The 16,173-nt window shown below is 40.7% G+C and overlaps 1 protein-coding gene across 1 annotated transcript in view; it reads right to left on the bottom strand.

The window, feature by feature from the left end:
- Positions 1-16,173, bottom strand: part of NPSR1 (neuropeptide S receptor 1) — a 270,293-nt gene that overhangs the window by 179,583 nt on the left and 74,537 nt on the right.

The raw sequence follows: 16,173 nt of genomic DNA on the forward strand, positions 1-16,173 counted from the left end.
CTCAGTAAGGGAACTCAGTTTTAGGGGGATTCCGTTTCACAGTTATACAATTTTTTGGGTTATATCTCGGCAGTTAGAATAAACTGGTCCTTCGGTCTCCAGCAGAGTGTGTGGGAAGGGAAGGAAGATTGTGCTTTTATCGCACATTAACTGGATTTATCTGTAATAATCTCGTGTAGTTATTAAGGCATATCTCTCCTCCCTGAAATAGAATGATGAGGAAGAGAGAGAAAAAGCTCCTTAGCTTCCTTCTCCGTGTCTGCGTCTCTCCCACTTCCTCCTGGACTAAGGTACTGCCTTGCATGTCGGGGCCCATGGGACATCAGTGAGGAGAAGGAGCCTTGGCTGTAGGGGTGTTTCCACAACCAGAGAAAACATTCTTTTGGGGAGTTTTGAGAAGACGGTCTCAGGTCCCAGAACCCATTCTCCCCACACGCGGCACAGAGACAGTGGGTGTGCCGTGATGAACCGTGAGAAGGATTATCGCTGGTACTCTGGAACTGAGGTGTACACATAATTTCATTTCATCAGTAATTAGAGATTATAATACGGATGAAAGATCAGTTAGTACTTGAACTGGAGCGAGAGAGAAGGAGGAGTTCTGACAGCGAATTCAGTTGGAATCGGCAATCCTCCACTGGTCCTGTCTCAGCCAAGCCCCGCTGGTAGCTACTAGTTTTTTCTTTCAATCCAAAATTGTTAAGAAATGAGATTAGTTACATTTATTAGTTTTTCTTTAAAATGACAATGTTTGGAGATAAGTCCCTGATTTCATTGTTGTTGTGATTATGAAAGGCTTTAAAATGCCATGCCAAATAGTGAAAGAGGATTGTGTTTGTCCGAGTTAAGGTTACATCTATGGGCTTGTGCTGTGCAAGTAAAAATAATTCAACACATACAGCCCAGTAGAGAAACACTGTAAACTGCTGTCTTAGAATCAGAATCCATATAATGATGTCTTGGATGCTCCTTTGTGGCCTCCCTGGGTCCTGCCCTGAGAGTGGCCAGCTCTTGTCACCGTCCTTCCAAGGAAGAGTTCCTGTTCAGATGTCCCTTGACCCTGGCTGGGCTTCTGCCTTGAATGGTCAGACCAGCCAGAAATGCGGCAGAACTTAGCCATGCTGGGTGGTGTGGATTAAGGAGTCTGGATTCTCTTGTTGTGACACCCTGGTTTGTGGTTTGGCACCTGTGCTCTAAAGCTTATCTGGACCCACAGCCCAGGGTGGCACCTCTGCAGAAGCCTGCCTGAAGCTCCTGGTCCTCACAGCACAGGAGCCTCGAAGGAGGAGATAGATAGGTCACTATTCCAAGTCTTTTGGCTTCCCTTCTGTCCTTTATTTCCTGACCTTAACCTGTGTTAAACCCCAGACCTACCTCCCAAAGGGGCTGTCACCTCTCTAAGGCCAAGGACTCCTTACGCTGCCTGCTTTAAACCCTTACTCTGTGTGATGTGATGTGGATGAGTAGTAAATACATGAACAGATATCAACAAAAATTATTTAAAAATTAATTCCCAACAATGATATGAAAGCACATTCTAATTTGGACATTACAAGAAACTTTTCCAATACCTTGACTTTTGACAGCCTCAGATATACTGGTCTCCAATATGCACTTTAGCTTTGCTCCCAGCCATTGTAATTGTGGGGGCAAGGCTGGCAGTTTGCCTGGGGCAGCCACAGTGCAGCTGGCCCAGCGCTTGAAGAGTCTGAAAGAACCATCCCTGTAGAGTGAGCCTCAGGTACACCTATTAGAACCCCATAAAGATGTAGCCCATCCAGAACATGGATGGATAGGATTTTCCACTGAATGACTTTAGAAAACTGACTACTGTCGTCTTGGGCTTAGCATATGACACTCAGTGTAATCAGAATGCGGGGGTTCAAACAATGCTGGACCCGACTCTCTGTATTTCTGAATTCCTGATTTCTGTTTTTACAGTGACATAGGTGACCTCAGAAAACACTAGTTTCCTCAGTGGGTGAGGGATCTTTTCCAGTTCAGAAGAAATTATTTTTTTACACAGTTCAATATTATTTGGTTATATAATGGAGCATGTAAGCTTTGGCTTGTTCTCTTATTTTTTGCATTCTGTATAACACGTATTTGAGGTCGCTCATTAACCATGCCCCCCCCACCTTTCTCAAAGCAGATTCTTCTATTTCTCAGAGTTATTTATATAACTGTTTACAAAGCTGAACACAGCCACTTCTGACAAGATGCTTTCAGCCAAAGGGTATGCTGTTGACAGGGAGTGAGAGCCTTCTTCTAACACATCAGGACTCAAGTCAGATGAAGAGAGAAGGCAGGATAGGTAAACGAGCAGTGCAGTAGGGAACAGAATGTGATGAGTACTGTTGGGGGGCGGGCATTAAAAAACAAGAGGAAAGAGAGCTCCGTGTGAGGGGTGAAGAAGGCAGCACACAAAAAAGGAAACTTCCATGCAGCAGTGAGATGAGGGAGAAAGGCATGAGAGGAAAACCAATTTACACACAGAACCTTGTAGAATTCTGCAGAGGCTTCCCAGGCCAGTCTTCCAATCTTCAGCCTCCTCTAGCCACCGCTACTTCTAACCCAAGAACACCCCCCCAACCATGTCTAACCATGCTTGTCTGTGGGAGCTCCTCCATGCGGGGCATTCATTTCCTACTCCGGCAGCCTACCAATCTGTTCTTGGTTGGCCTCACCCAGACGTGCAGCCAGCCTCTCTGCAACATCTTGTCCTTTTGCTGTGACAGCCCTTCAAGTACTGGAAGGTACATATCATGTCTTCCATAAATCTTTTCTCTTTGTACCTTTACCAGCTCCCCAAGTGACAACACTTCAGTGTCTTCACCGTCTCAGCTGTCCTCCTCTGAACTGGTTCGAATTTGTCTGAGTAACCTGTTTATAAGGAGAACCTAGAAGTAAACCCTGCTCCACAGCTAAACTCTAGGATGGGCTCCACACACACCAGGGCTATGATTCCTTTTTCCAGATACCATGCACACCTAAGCCTTAACATCACCTCTATTAGAATGATTGGTTTCCACTGAACATGCAAACAAACAAACATGCCCGGCTGATAAAGAATGGCTCCTAGCCAATATGGTGGTCTGTGTTGGACCCTGGTTCTACATTCCGATGTATTAAGCATCTCTGCTTCTCATGCTGGGTAGTTAAGCTGATCTTCCCCACTTTGGGGTCAGGGTTATTGGATCCGCCGCATACCATTGCTATCCACAGCCAAGTTGTTAACAAAAATATTTGACCAGAACAAAAACGAGCACAGAGCAAACCTAATGGTTTTTCTTTAAAAACTCTACTTTCAAAGATAAGAACATAAGACAAATCATCAGGATGAGGAAAAAAAAATCTTATTTGGAACATGTCCTTTTTATGAATTGCGACCTTTGCGATAGTGTTCATGTAATCTTTCAAAACAATTTACTTTGATCTACACTTTCATTCAGCTACCATTTCAGTTTTTATTGCAAGAAAATAAAAGATAAGGATCTGACAATTGGGGTATTTTGCTAACTGAATATTTATTAGGATAATCTCTGGCGCCTTTTCATTTAGAGCTTTGTTATGATAGTATTTTCTATAGTAACCTTTCATATAAAAGGAGCATAAGTTCTTAATGGAGTTTCACGTTTTGTTTCTTAATGAGACAAGAGGATGCTTTTTAAAAGTTTTATTGAAAATGTGATTCTTTCCCCTCATTAGAAGATATGCAGATAGAATTGTTTTACCAAACTAAAATTTTCAATGAACTTAGGTACTGAATTTTTTTTTTTTTTTTTTTTCATTTTGGGTGAAGAGCTGGCTTCCTAGACTGTTCAAGTCCTCAAAGGAATGGGACCAGGTGGTCTGCTGCACACTCTCCAGGCTTTCACCTGCTCAAGAACCATTTCAAAGGAACTGATGGCAATTCACTAAGAACCACCCACATCCCTCGTTTAAGTACTTCAAAGTCCCCTTACAGCACTGTGCCCAGAAGTCGAGAGATGAAGGGTAAACATGAGGAAGCAGGAAGAACAGCTGCCTGTCCCATGGCTCCTATTCCTCTGCTCTGTTCTCCAGGTTGAGTCTGTCCCATCCATCCCAGACTTCTTTTGAGTGTCCCCAAGGCTCTGCCCTAGGAAAGAGCTTCCCTACTGAAGGGGCTACTTCCTTTCCTTCTCCTTCCACTGCAAGGAATGCTGGAGGCCCCTACTGCCTTTCTCCAGAACTTTCTTAGGAAAGAGTCTGACCAAGTTTTCCTCTCTGGTTAAATGATTTCAGAAGGTGGAAGCCAGTCGTTATATGTACTCAACTCTCCAGGTCACAAAATCCTGCTCCTTTCTCTATCAATCATTTTTTGACAATTTCCTCACTACTCCAAGTAAGCCTCCCAAAGGGTATAAACCTCAGGAAAAGGGCAAATGTGGCTGGTAGAAATTGCACCATGGAAAGCACGTGCATCCAGTGGCTTTCAGTAGGAGGGTAACCCTGGTGCTCTTTCTATCTCTGAGGATGCCTACTTGTACTGGAGTCATGGCGTATAGCATCACTCAGAGCAAGAAGGCTCAGGAATGCCCCAGGGTCAGTGCACAGCAGGTGGTCCTCTCACAGAGGAAGCGCTGGCTCTCTACGGTGTGTGCCAAACTGTCTTCCCTGGGATTACAAGAGAGCTGACACCTATAAATGAAGAGACAGAGAGTCCACCATCCTGACGAGTCTATTCTTCTGTACTCCCTGAGACAACTGCATAATTTGCCCCCAAAAGTGACAGCCACTTTTCCTAATCCCTCTCTAAATTTGCAGAGTATCAGTTTTTAAAAATCATGCCTATTATTTTTTATAGGTGCATAGTACTCCGTTGTGTAGATGTACCATAGTTTATTCAAACTTTTTCTTGTTTATGGGATTTAGATTGTTTACAAAAGTTTTTTTTTTTTTTTTTTTGTCTTTGCTATTTCTTGGGCCACTCCCGCGGGATATGGAGTTTCCCAGGCTAGGGGTTGAATCGGATCTGTAGCCACTAGCCTACATCAGAGCCACAGCAACTCAGGATCAGAGCCATGTCTGCAACCTGCACCACAGCTCACAGCAACGCCAGATCATTAACCCACTGAACAAGGGCAGGGACCGAACCCGCAACCTCATAGTTCCTAGTCGGATTCGTTAACCACTGCACCACGACGGGAACTCCAGTTTACAATAGTTTTTTGCAATTCAAACAAAGCTTCAAAGAATAAATTTGTGCATACGTATTTTCAGATTAGTTCAGATGTAATTTCCTGGTAAATGCCTAGCCATGAGAAGCCTGGGTCACAATATAAATACATGCATAATTGTGCTAGAACTTGCCAAATTCCCTTCCTTGAGGGTTGCAGCAGTTTACATTCCCACCATCAGTGTAGGATAATGCTTGTTTCCCCATAGCCTGGTGAATAGAATTTGTTGTCGGGCTTTTTATTTATTTATTTTTTTTCTTTTTATTTTAAAACATTTATTGCAATTTATAATTGTTAGAGTATAAATTAGTATAATATATAGCATAGTATATATATGATACAGTTATATCATTTAAATTTTTTTAACTTTTTATATAATGATTTTTACTTTTTTCTATTATAGCTGGTTTACAGTGTTTGGTCAGTTTTCTACTGTACAGCATGGTGACCCAGTTACACATACATGTATAGATTCTTTTTTCTCACATTATCATGCTCCATCATAAATGACTAGACATAGTTCTCAGTGCTATACAGCAGGAACTCATTGCTTATCCATTCAAAAGGCAGTAGTCTGCATCTATTAATCCAAAGCTCCCAATCTATTCCACTCCCTCCCCCTCCCCTTCAGCTACCACAAGTCTATTCTCCAAGTCCATGATTTTCTTTTCTGTGGAAATGTTCATTTGTGCTATATATTAGATACCAGATGTAAGTGATATCATATGGTATTTGTCTTTGTATTTCTGACTTACTTCACTCAGGATGAGGGTCTCTAGTTCCATCCAAGTTGCTGCAAATGGCATTATTTTGTTCTTTTTTACTGCTGAGTAGTATTCCATTGTGTATATAATCCACATCTTCCTAATCCAATTGTCTGTTGATGGACATTTGGGTTATTTCCATGTCTTGGCTGTTGTGAATAGAGCTGCCATGAACATGCAGGTGGATGTGTCTTTTTCAAGGAAAGTTTTGTCCAGATATATGCCCAAGAGTGGGATTGCTGGGTCATATGGGAGTTCTATGTATAGATTGCAAAGTACCTCCATACCGTTCTCCATAGTGGTTGTACCAGCTTACATTTCCACCAACAGTGCAACCCCTCCAGCATTTGTTGTTTGTGAACTGTTGTCGGGCTTTTTAATGCTTGACACACTGGTTGGTGAAAAATAGTATGTCAGTATGCATTTCTCTATTCTGTATGAGGAAAAATTGAACTTTTCATATGTTTAAGAGCTATTTTTAGATCTTTTATTTCAGTTTTCTATTCACCTCATTTCCCTATTTTTTCTACCAGAATTTCAGTCTTTTTCTTTCATTTTTAAAGAGTTCTTTATATATTAGAACTTTACTTATATTTTGCAAGTATCTTTTATAGGTTTGCAATTTTTCTTTTGGCTTTGATTTACATATGTATATATGCCATGCACAAGCTATTAAAAATGTATTAAAACTTTTGAAGAACTTAGGAATTCTTTTTCTTTTATTTTGAATCTTAGACTGCCTATCCTTATATCCAGGATAGAGAAGATTTTACTCCTGAATATTGTTATGGAATGAATATTTGTGTCCCCCTCCCCAATTCATATGTTGAAGCCTAACCTCTATTGTGTCCTCTAAGGAAGCAGTGAAGGTTAGATGAGGCCCTGAGGAGAAGGCCCTGATTCTTTAGGATTACTATCTTTATAAGAAGAGCCACCATAGCCAAGACATGGAAACAACCTAAATGTCCATTGGCAGATCATTGGATTAAGAAGATGTGGTATACTACATCACAATGGAATACTACTCAGCCATAAAAAAGAACAAAATAATGCCATTTGCAGCAACATGGATAGAACTAGAGATTCTCATACTAAATGAGTAATAAAGAGAAAGACAAATACCATATGCTATCACTTTTATCTGTAATCTAATATATGGCACAAATGAACCTATCTACAGCAACGAAACAAACTCATGAACATGGAGAAAGACTTGTGGTTGCCAAGGGGGAGGGGGAGGGGGAGGGAGTGGGATGGACTGGGAGTCTGGGGTTAGCAGATGCAAACTATTGCATTTGGAGTGGGTGAGCAATGAGATCCTGCTGTATAGCATAGGGAACTATATCCCACCAGCTGTGATGGAACATGATACAGGATAATATGTGAAAAAGAATATATAACTGGGTCACTTTGCTGTATAGCAGAAATTGACAAAACATTGTAAATCAACTATAGTAAAAAATTAAAACAAAAAAACAAAAAGAGCCACCAGAGAGACTGCTCTCTCTCTGCCATGTACAGGCATAGTGAGAAGGCAGTTAGGAAGATGGCTTTCACCAGAACTGAACTAGCTGGAACTTGGATCTTGCACTTTCTGGCCTCCAGACTGAGAAAATAAATTTCTATTGTTTAAGCCACCTTGTCTGTGGTATTTTGTTATGGCAGCCCCGGCAGGTGAATACAAACATGATATATGTCTCCATTTATTTTCATCTTTCTTAATTTCACTCAGTGTTTTGTAGCTTTGAATATAGAGGTCATACATATCTTTTTTTTAGATTTATTCTTGATTACTTGATGTTTTATGATGCTATTCTATATGATTCTTTCTGAAAAAATTTATTTTCTATTTGTTTGTTGCTGGCATATAGCAATACAATCTTTGTTGGCATACTGACTTTGAGTCCAGCAAACTTGATAAATTCATGTATCAAATTTAAAACTAGTATTTCCAATTCTTTTGGATTTTCTATTTACACAATCCAGTCACCTGTAAATAATGACAGTTTTATATTTTTCATTCAAACCCTTATCTACATTTCTTTCTTTTTTTCTTGTCTTACTGAAAAATAGTTTCAAAGTACTTTGCAAAAAAAGATGTTTCTCTCTCTCTTTCTCTCCCTCCCTTCCTCCTGTGTCCCAGCTAAATTTGTACACAGATCCAGAAGGAAAAGTGCTTGGGGATGTTCATTGCTACATTGTTTGTGATAAAAAATGGTCTTGAGGGCAATTTAGGTGCCATTCTTAAAAGACTGGATCACTGTAAAGTGATGTGTGATTACTGTGGAAAGAGGAAATGGGGGGGGGGAGAATGAGATTGGAGATTAAAATGAAACAACTAATAAGAAAAACAAAAATGAAGTGTTCCTTTCATGTGTGGATGACGTCAGGATGTTTCATAAATGGGAAGTGTGTAATGAATTCAATGCTCTGTACCTGCAGGTCCAAAACAATACAAACAATCCACTCCAAAATACATACTAGTGTTATACTTTAAATTTTTTTTTTTTTTTTTTTTTTGGCTTTTGAGGGCCGCACCTGTGGCACATGGAGGTTCCCAGGCTAGGGGTCTAATTGGAGCTGCAGCTGCTGGCCTACACCACAGCCACAGCAATGCCAGATCCAAGCTGTGTCTGAGACCCACACCACCACTCACAGCAAGGTCGGATCCTTAACCACTAAGCAAGGGCAGGGATCAAACCTGCAACCTCATGGTTCCTAGTCAGTTTTGTTTCCGCTGCACCACAATGGGAACTCCAAAAAAAACTTTAATAAAAATTTATGAGCTACTTTAAAAAAAAATTTTTTTATGTCCACACCCAGGGCATATGGAAGTTCCTGGGTCAGCGATTGAATCTGAGCTATATCTGCGACCTACATGCAGCTGTAGCAGTGCTGGATCCTTTAACCCACTGCACTAGGTTGGGGAGCAAACCCATGCTCCCACAGCAATCCAAGCCACTGCCGTCAAATCCTTAACCCATTGTGCCACAGCGGAAGCTCCTGTGTTACACTTTTTAAAGAAAGTTTTCTTATAATAGATTATTTATATGCATTTAATTTTAAATTATACATTTTTAATTTTAATATGTATTGCCAGACTCCTTTTTTTTTTTTTTTGATGTTTCAAAAGATGTTCTTACATAGTCTCATCCATTTATAATTTAGGTTGAATTTAGAGTGAATCAAGTTCTAGAAGAAAATTATGGAGATTTTTATCAGAATCATATTATAATAAAGAATTGCAATTTAGAATTACATTAAATGGATAGCTTAATTTATGGGTAACTGATCTATTTTCAGTCTGAGGAAATGCTTTATAAGTGTAAAATCTAAGAAGAAGTCATAAATGAAAATTCTGAAATGCTATCAATGTTTTTTTTCTTGGGTAATGGGGCTAAGTGTGCTTTTTCTTCTGTCTCCTTTCCTGGGTTTTCCAAATCTTCTTTAATATGCATGTTCTAGTTTTATAGTGAAAGCATTTATTTAATTTTTTTTCATGGTGTTCGTTTTCTTACTGTTTTATATCTGCTTTCTTTTCCATTTTTTTTATTACTCAAATGAATTTATCACATCTGTAGTTGTATAATGATCATAACAATCTGATTTTACAGGATTTCCATCCCACAGCCCAGGCACAACCCCCACCCCCCAAACTGTCTCCTCTGGAGACCATAAGTTTTTCAATGTCTGTGAGTCAGCATCTGTTCTGTAAAGAAGTTCAGTCTGTCCTTTTTTCAGATTCCACATATCAGTGAAAGCATTTGATGTTGGTGTCTCATTGTATGGCTGACTTCACTTAGCATGATAGCTTCTATGTGAAAGCATTTATTTAAAAAGTGATCCATTCAGTAATAGAGCCAGGAGAGATGGCTATTTCCTTTTTTTTCCTTTTAATGAGAAGGGAGATTCAAAAGCTGCATCTTAAATGTCAGAAGTTATTTATCAAAGTTGGTTGCAATGATTAGAGAAGTAGAAAAATTGATACTCCAGTTTTAGGTAAGCAAACTATTTTTCTTATTTATGAAGCCAAGTTCCAAAGCCTAGTAGGTCTCATTACATGGCATGGTCCCTAAGGACACTGTCACCAAGATTCTCTTAATGAAGCATGGCACAAAAAAAAAGGTCTTTTTTTTTTTTTTTTTTTGGTCCTAACATATACAATGTTCAGAAATTCCTTCTTGCTAGGCAATAGCAGCATGTCTTGGCAGTGGGATTGACCATAGAGATCTGTGCTTTTCCAAAAGTGAAGAATAGAAACCTTTGGGAATTATCTTTCCTTAATGACAGAGGAGGAGTGTATCAAATGTCCATTTGCTAGTCCTTTCTGAATGATTGTGAATATCTACTGAAGTCTGTAACCAGGTAGAAGCAGGAGGTGAGAAACATCTTCACACCTGCGCATCTCAAGTCCATCCTCATTCAATTGTTTGGGATAATAAAGAAGGTGATGGGAAGGAGAAGGTAGACGCTGAAAATATATGGACATATTGTGGGGAGGAAAGGAACCCTGGACCTTAGTGCTGCTACGTGAGGTCTGCGAAGCTGGAGGGAGGTGAGTCAGCTGTGTGAGTAACTTCTGGAGAGTTCTGTAGGAAGCCATTACAGGTGGAGTTAAAGGCTCTGGAATCACTCATTTAGCTGAGCTGAGCAGACTATGAGATCAGAGAGAATAAATCTTGGACTTTAACAAGCAAAGGTTTGTTAAATTTTTCAACTTTAATTTCTCTTTGGAAATTGATTAAGGGAGAGGTTTTAGTGATCAAATTCAGGGTCTGTCTATGGAGTTGGCATTTTATTCACGTGTTTTTATTGAAGAAACTCTGATATGCTGGCTGGACATAATTTGGCACGGGAAATAAAATAGAGAGGAAATTTTCAACCTTGGGAACTGAATAGCCTTGTGGTTGTCCTAATTAATGAACTGTTCTGAACAATTTTGAAGCCTGATGGAGGCAAATTATATACTGTTCATCAGCAGTCTCGTGAGGACACACAAAGCAGAAGTCAGTGCTTAGGCAGAAGCCTAATAAAAGGGGGAACAGGTCTTCCCTAAGCCCTGTGGTGCTCTCCTCCCCAGAGGGAGTCACACTCCTAGCTGATCAAAAGCTTAAGCTCCATGGACAAAGACATCTATTAGCATGATACTCTTGACCCCTGGAGTAGCTTATCTGATGGTGAGTTGTGTAGGGAAAATAGAACTAGTCTCTCCCTCTTCGTTCCCTCTTGGGAGAAACATCTCTTAGGAGCAACGTTCCTTTTTGCTCCTTTCATTGTAAACCCTACCTCTCAGTAGGGCCAAGAATCCCTAGGAAGTTTCAGGAACCCTGCTCTGGTCCACTGTTGCTTGTGTCAGAATAGGGACCTGTTTAATTTGAGTCATAATCTCCCATCACTTCCTTTCTCTAAAATCTCTTGGGAGATAATCTTCCTGCAGAGAACATGATTTCTATTATTCTCCTCCGTGCTTCTCATTTTAAAGGTGTCTATTCCTCCAGATTCCTTACTTGCAGGGAATTTCCTATTTGGAAGCCTTCTTGACTACAGGCATAAACTCTGTTATCCAGGCTTGCCTCTAGTAACTGTTTCAAGTAATAAGATATTAATAAGATTACTGTTGGACCTTTTTTTTCAGGTTGGGTGGCTCTCAGCACTTGGGTTTGCTGATGCTACTTACTTGCCCTGCGTAAGGTCATGGATCATGGTCCTGTTCCATGGAACAGACTTATCATCACCGTTTACTGTCATGGTCGTTACTTCGGTTACACTCATCCCTTTTATAGTCTCTAGGGGAATGGAGAGTTCAGGGAAACGAGTCTAACAGTCTCTCAGCCGTGGAAGATCATGGTCACTGGCTGGTTTGTAAGCTTTTAAATGAGACACGCAGAAGACACAGGCTGATGATCTAAAAGGGGTGTGGCCCCCATCCAGTAGAGTGGGATGCGGGAGCCAGAGAGTACTGATTCAGGAGAAAGGGACTGCAGGCAAAGCGTACAAACTCTGCACTCAGTGACATCACCTTGGTGGCTTGAAATCAGCATTGATGGACCTATTTACCAAGGAAAGGGGCATATGCAACAAATCAGGACTTAAAAAATACATTTTTGTCTTAAAAGCACCCCACTTTTTCCATCTCAAATATCTCCACACCACGTTTCTAATTAAAGGGTTCAAGTAAGTATCCCAAGTCAATACAGAATTTGAGGACTGGGAGGTGTGACTTTTCTGTTCCCTTAACTCTGTGGGAGAGTGAGGAGCCGTAGGAGAAGCAGAAATAAGACTGCTCAGCTCAAAAGGGTTTGGAGAGTGTTCCATGTGGGGTAGTCCCTCTTCAACCAGCCCTCTCCGTCTATACAGTCCTCTGTATTTAATCTGTCCATTCTCTCTCCTTTCTCAGGACAGTCCTCTTCTTCAGTAGCCTCATTAACTCTCCCCACACCTGGCCCTGGTCAACAGCTCTATGCGAAAGTTTTTGTCTATCTAGGCTTCTGTTTGTTCTGAAGAGGGTGGAATGACTTTTTTTGTGGGGGTGGGGGTTAGGTAACTGGCTTAAGTTATATGTCTGCTTTCTCCATCAGTGGGGCTGTAAGCTTATTTTCTCCTGAATCATGTAAAACACACACACACACACACACACACAAATTTACTGCTATGATTATGTATCTTTTTCCAAAAAGACACTAGAGTTGACTCGCTTGGGGAACTCAAATTTGCATATTAGCAACGACACTGACCCTACCTTGGTCTTCTGCTAAAGATGGACTAGCATCCTTTCTGGACTCATCTTTGTTACAAAGATCTATGTTAGCTGAGTCATCACAGATGGAGCCCCCATCATCAAAGAGATGTCCTTTATGGGCTTTAGTTCAGTCATTTGTTGTCTTGATGGCTTATTGTCTTTTTTTTTTTTTTTTTCTTTTGTCTTTCCTAGGGTGGCACCCGAAGCATATGGAGGTTCCCAGGCTAGGGGTCGAATTGGAACCACACCTGCTGGCTATGCCACAGCCACAGCCACAGCCACACCAGATCTGAGCCACATCTGCGACCTACACCACAGCTCATGGCAATGCCGGATCTTTAACCCACTGAGCAAGGCTAGGGATCGAACCCAAAACTTCATGGTTCCTAGTCGGATTTGTTAACCACTGAGCCATGTAGGAATTCCAGCTTATTCTCTTTTATGATTGGGGCTCTCAGACAAGTGTGGTAGGGAGAAGCAGTTCTCTTTAATGTTTGCAAAGGAAATAAAAAGACATTGTAGGTTTCAGAGCTAGGACTTGGTTACTCAAGGTTTACATCCCCATGAAAGAGATCACCCCTAGATAATAGCCATTGCAACCTTACATTTATAGCATTGAGTGTAGCTTCTGCTCAAACTGTTTCTCTCAAGCTGGAGGAAGTCTGTTGGAAGGGGACTCTGCTATGACCCATTCATGCACTCTTCTGCTCATGTGGAGAGTGCAATTACAATTCAACTTTGTCTGCAAGACTCATTTTTGTTTATCTCTTTGAATTTTTAGGAGACACCCACTTGCCAAAGATTAATACTCTGCACGAAGAGGATTAATAGTGACTCCTCAGCAGGCAAGAGGAGATTTGGGAAACCATTCCACCTTTTGGGTGTTGGTTCTCCGCTACCCCTCGTGCATTGTTTGAGGCTGGTGTTAGTTTTCAATTTCTACAATGTCAAGATATGTTTTAAAAATAACATTTTACTTTCTATGATGCAGTATAGTGTAACAGGTAAGAACGGGAGACCTGGGTTTGAATTTCAACCCTATGACTTACTAGCTGTGTGATCTTGAGAAAATTACTTAACCTCTATAAGTCTTTGTTTAGTCATCTGGAAAAGGGAATATTTTGCCTCATAGTACTGAGCATTAAATAAGTTAACAATTATAGAACTTAAAAAAATAGCCCCTACATATAAGCGTTTGTTAAATAAAATACATTTTAAAAATAAAAATATTAATGAAAGTAATAAACTTAAAATCTCCAGTTGTTACATTTAGCAACAAAGCAAATAAAAATTATTCATGAGGAGGAAACTGAGGTTCCTGAAGATTAAGGATTTCCTAGAGCCAGGGAGGTCATGTGATCACACAGGGCCTCGATTTCTGACCTTCTAACTTGTGGTCTCATGACATGTCTTCTGTACCATAAACTGAGCTGGAAAAGTCAGACATGCTGGATGATACTGTCTTTGGGGTACAAAGGCAATGAGTGGGATAAACACCCCAACACAGGAACCAGGAAATGCACAAGTGGAAAAGTTTAGACTTCCAAATCTATTTGCTTGTCACTTTCCAGATATTCTAAACTTTCTAGTATTTACCCTTCCAACTAAGAGAAAGCACGGTTTTGACCTGAGAGAAAATAACATTGATTTAGCCTCTTGATTCTTTCTATCTGAGTGATGGAGAGGTGTCTTGGGATTTCATGTGCATGTTTAACTGCTGTTTTAAAAAGTATGAATCTTATAACAAGCATTTGTCAGTTGCCAGATATTTTTAGAACCACCTACATACAACACAAACACATATTTATTTCAAATTTTATTTCAAACATAAATATACATGTTAAACCTTAAATTTTTCCAAGTGCCTGCCATTTTCCATAAACTGCTGACATTTCCCATTTTCCCACTTGGTGAAATTTTGGCCCAGTTATTTTTCTCCTTAGCTGAAGGAGAGTTTTTATTCTACTTAGCTGAAGCACTCTGCACAAACCTTAACTCTGTATTTTTGTGTGGTTTGTTCAAGGGAAATTGACACTGTGATTCATAAGCAACTAGACACGAGTGCTCTATCAATTTGTAAAGTCCAATTTCTAGAAATTTCTGGTTGGTGATAAACTGGATGGTTAGTGTTTTTTCCACCTGCAGCCTTGCTAACACAGTGAAGTGCAGTGGTCTACAGAGCTGTACTGGTGGATCCCTGGAGGCAGCAGTGGTGATCAGCCAGTATGCATTTGGATTTGCATGGCTGGCCGTGGTGACGGCTGCATGTGTTTTGATTGTTTTGTGCCTTTGCACATGGTTAAATGTTCTTTATATCTCCTTCCCAGAGGTCTTATGGCCTGACTCAGGGCAGGATGAGGGGATGATCCAGCAGGTGGGCTTCCTGCTTTAAATTTATCATCTTTTTGAATTGCCTTCTCCATCTCATTTCAGTGACAGAAAGAGTCCATCGGCTAAAAATATTTTGAATCAGTGGTATGTGGGTGAAGAATATAGGATTGAGTTAGAAGAGCAGGATAGATCTTCTGTCAAAATAAGTAGCGATACCTTGGCAAAATTATGTAATTTCTGAGCTTGGTTTCTTGTTTTTTTTTTGTTTTTTTTTCTTTTTACGGCTACACCCCCCAGCACATGGGGGTTCCCAGGCTGGGGTGTAATCAGAGCTACAGCTGCCAGCCTACACTACAGCCACAACAACAGGGGATTCGAGCCGCATCTGCAACCTACACCACAGATCACCACAGCACTGGATCCTTAACCTCTGAGCGAGGGCAGGGATCAACCGGCAACCTCATGGTTCCTAGTCAGATTCGTTTCCACTGCGCCACGGCGGGAACTCCTTGGCTTCTTGATTTTAAAGAAGAAAGGTTCCTGTAAGTCTATAAAGAGAAGATGGCTAACTGCAAACCAGGAATTGAATTCTCTCTCCTTTTTTTTAATCTTTTCTAGGGCCGCACCCATGGCATATGGAGGTTCCTAGGCCTAGGCCACAGCCACAGCAACACCAGATTTGAGTCCCGCCTGGGACCTACACCATAGCTCACAGCAACGCCAGATCCAAACCCCATCTGTATCTACACACAGCTACAGCAATGCTGGATCCTTAAACCACTGAGCAAGGCCAGGGATCGAACCCACAACCTCATGGTTCCTAGTCGGATTCGTTAACCACTGAGCCACGACGGGAACTCCTATGGAAATTGTATTCTCAACAGACATGGGATCTGCCTGCACTGTAATCTTAGATTCCCTAGCCTCCACTGTGAGAAATAAATGTTTGTTGCTTAAGTCACTCAAAAAAAAAAAAAAAAAAAAAGGAAGAGGTTTGATTAGATGATCTTCAAATTTTTCTCCCACACTATATGACAGGACTAATTGAAAACCACTTAAAACACTGTCAGCAGCACAAGCTGTTATTACAATAAAGATGTAGACAGCAACGTGAGAAGAGAAGGTTAGTGGCTGCAGA

The sequence above is a fragment of the Sus scrofa genome, chromosome 18 (genome assembly GCF_000003025.6).
Source record: "Sus scrofa isolate TJ Tabasco breed Duroc chromosome 18, Sscrofa11.1, whole genome shotgun sequence".
NCBI lineage: Eukaryota > Metazoa > Chordata > Mammalia > Artiodactyla > Suidae > Sus > Sus scrofa.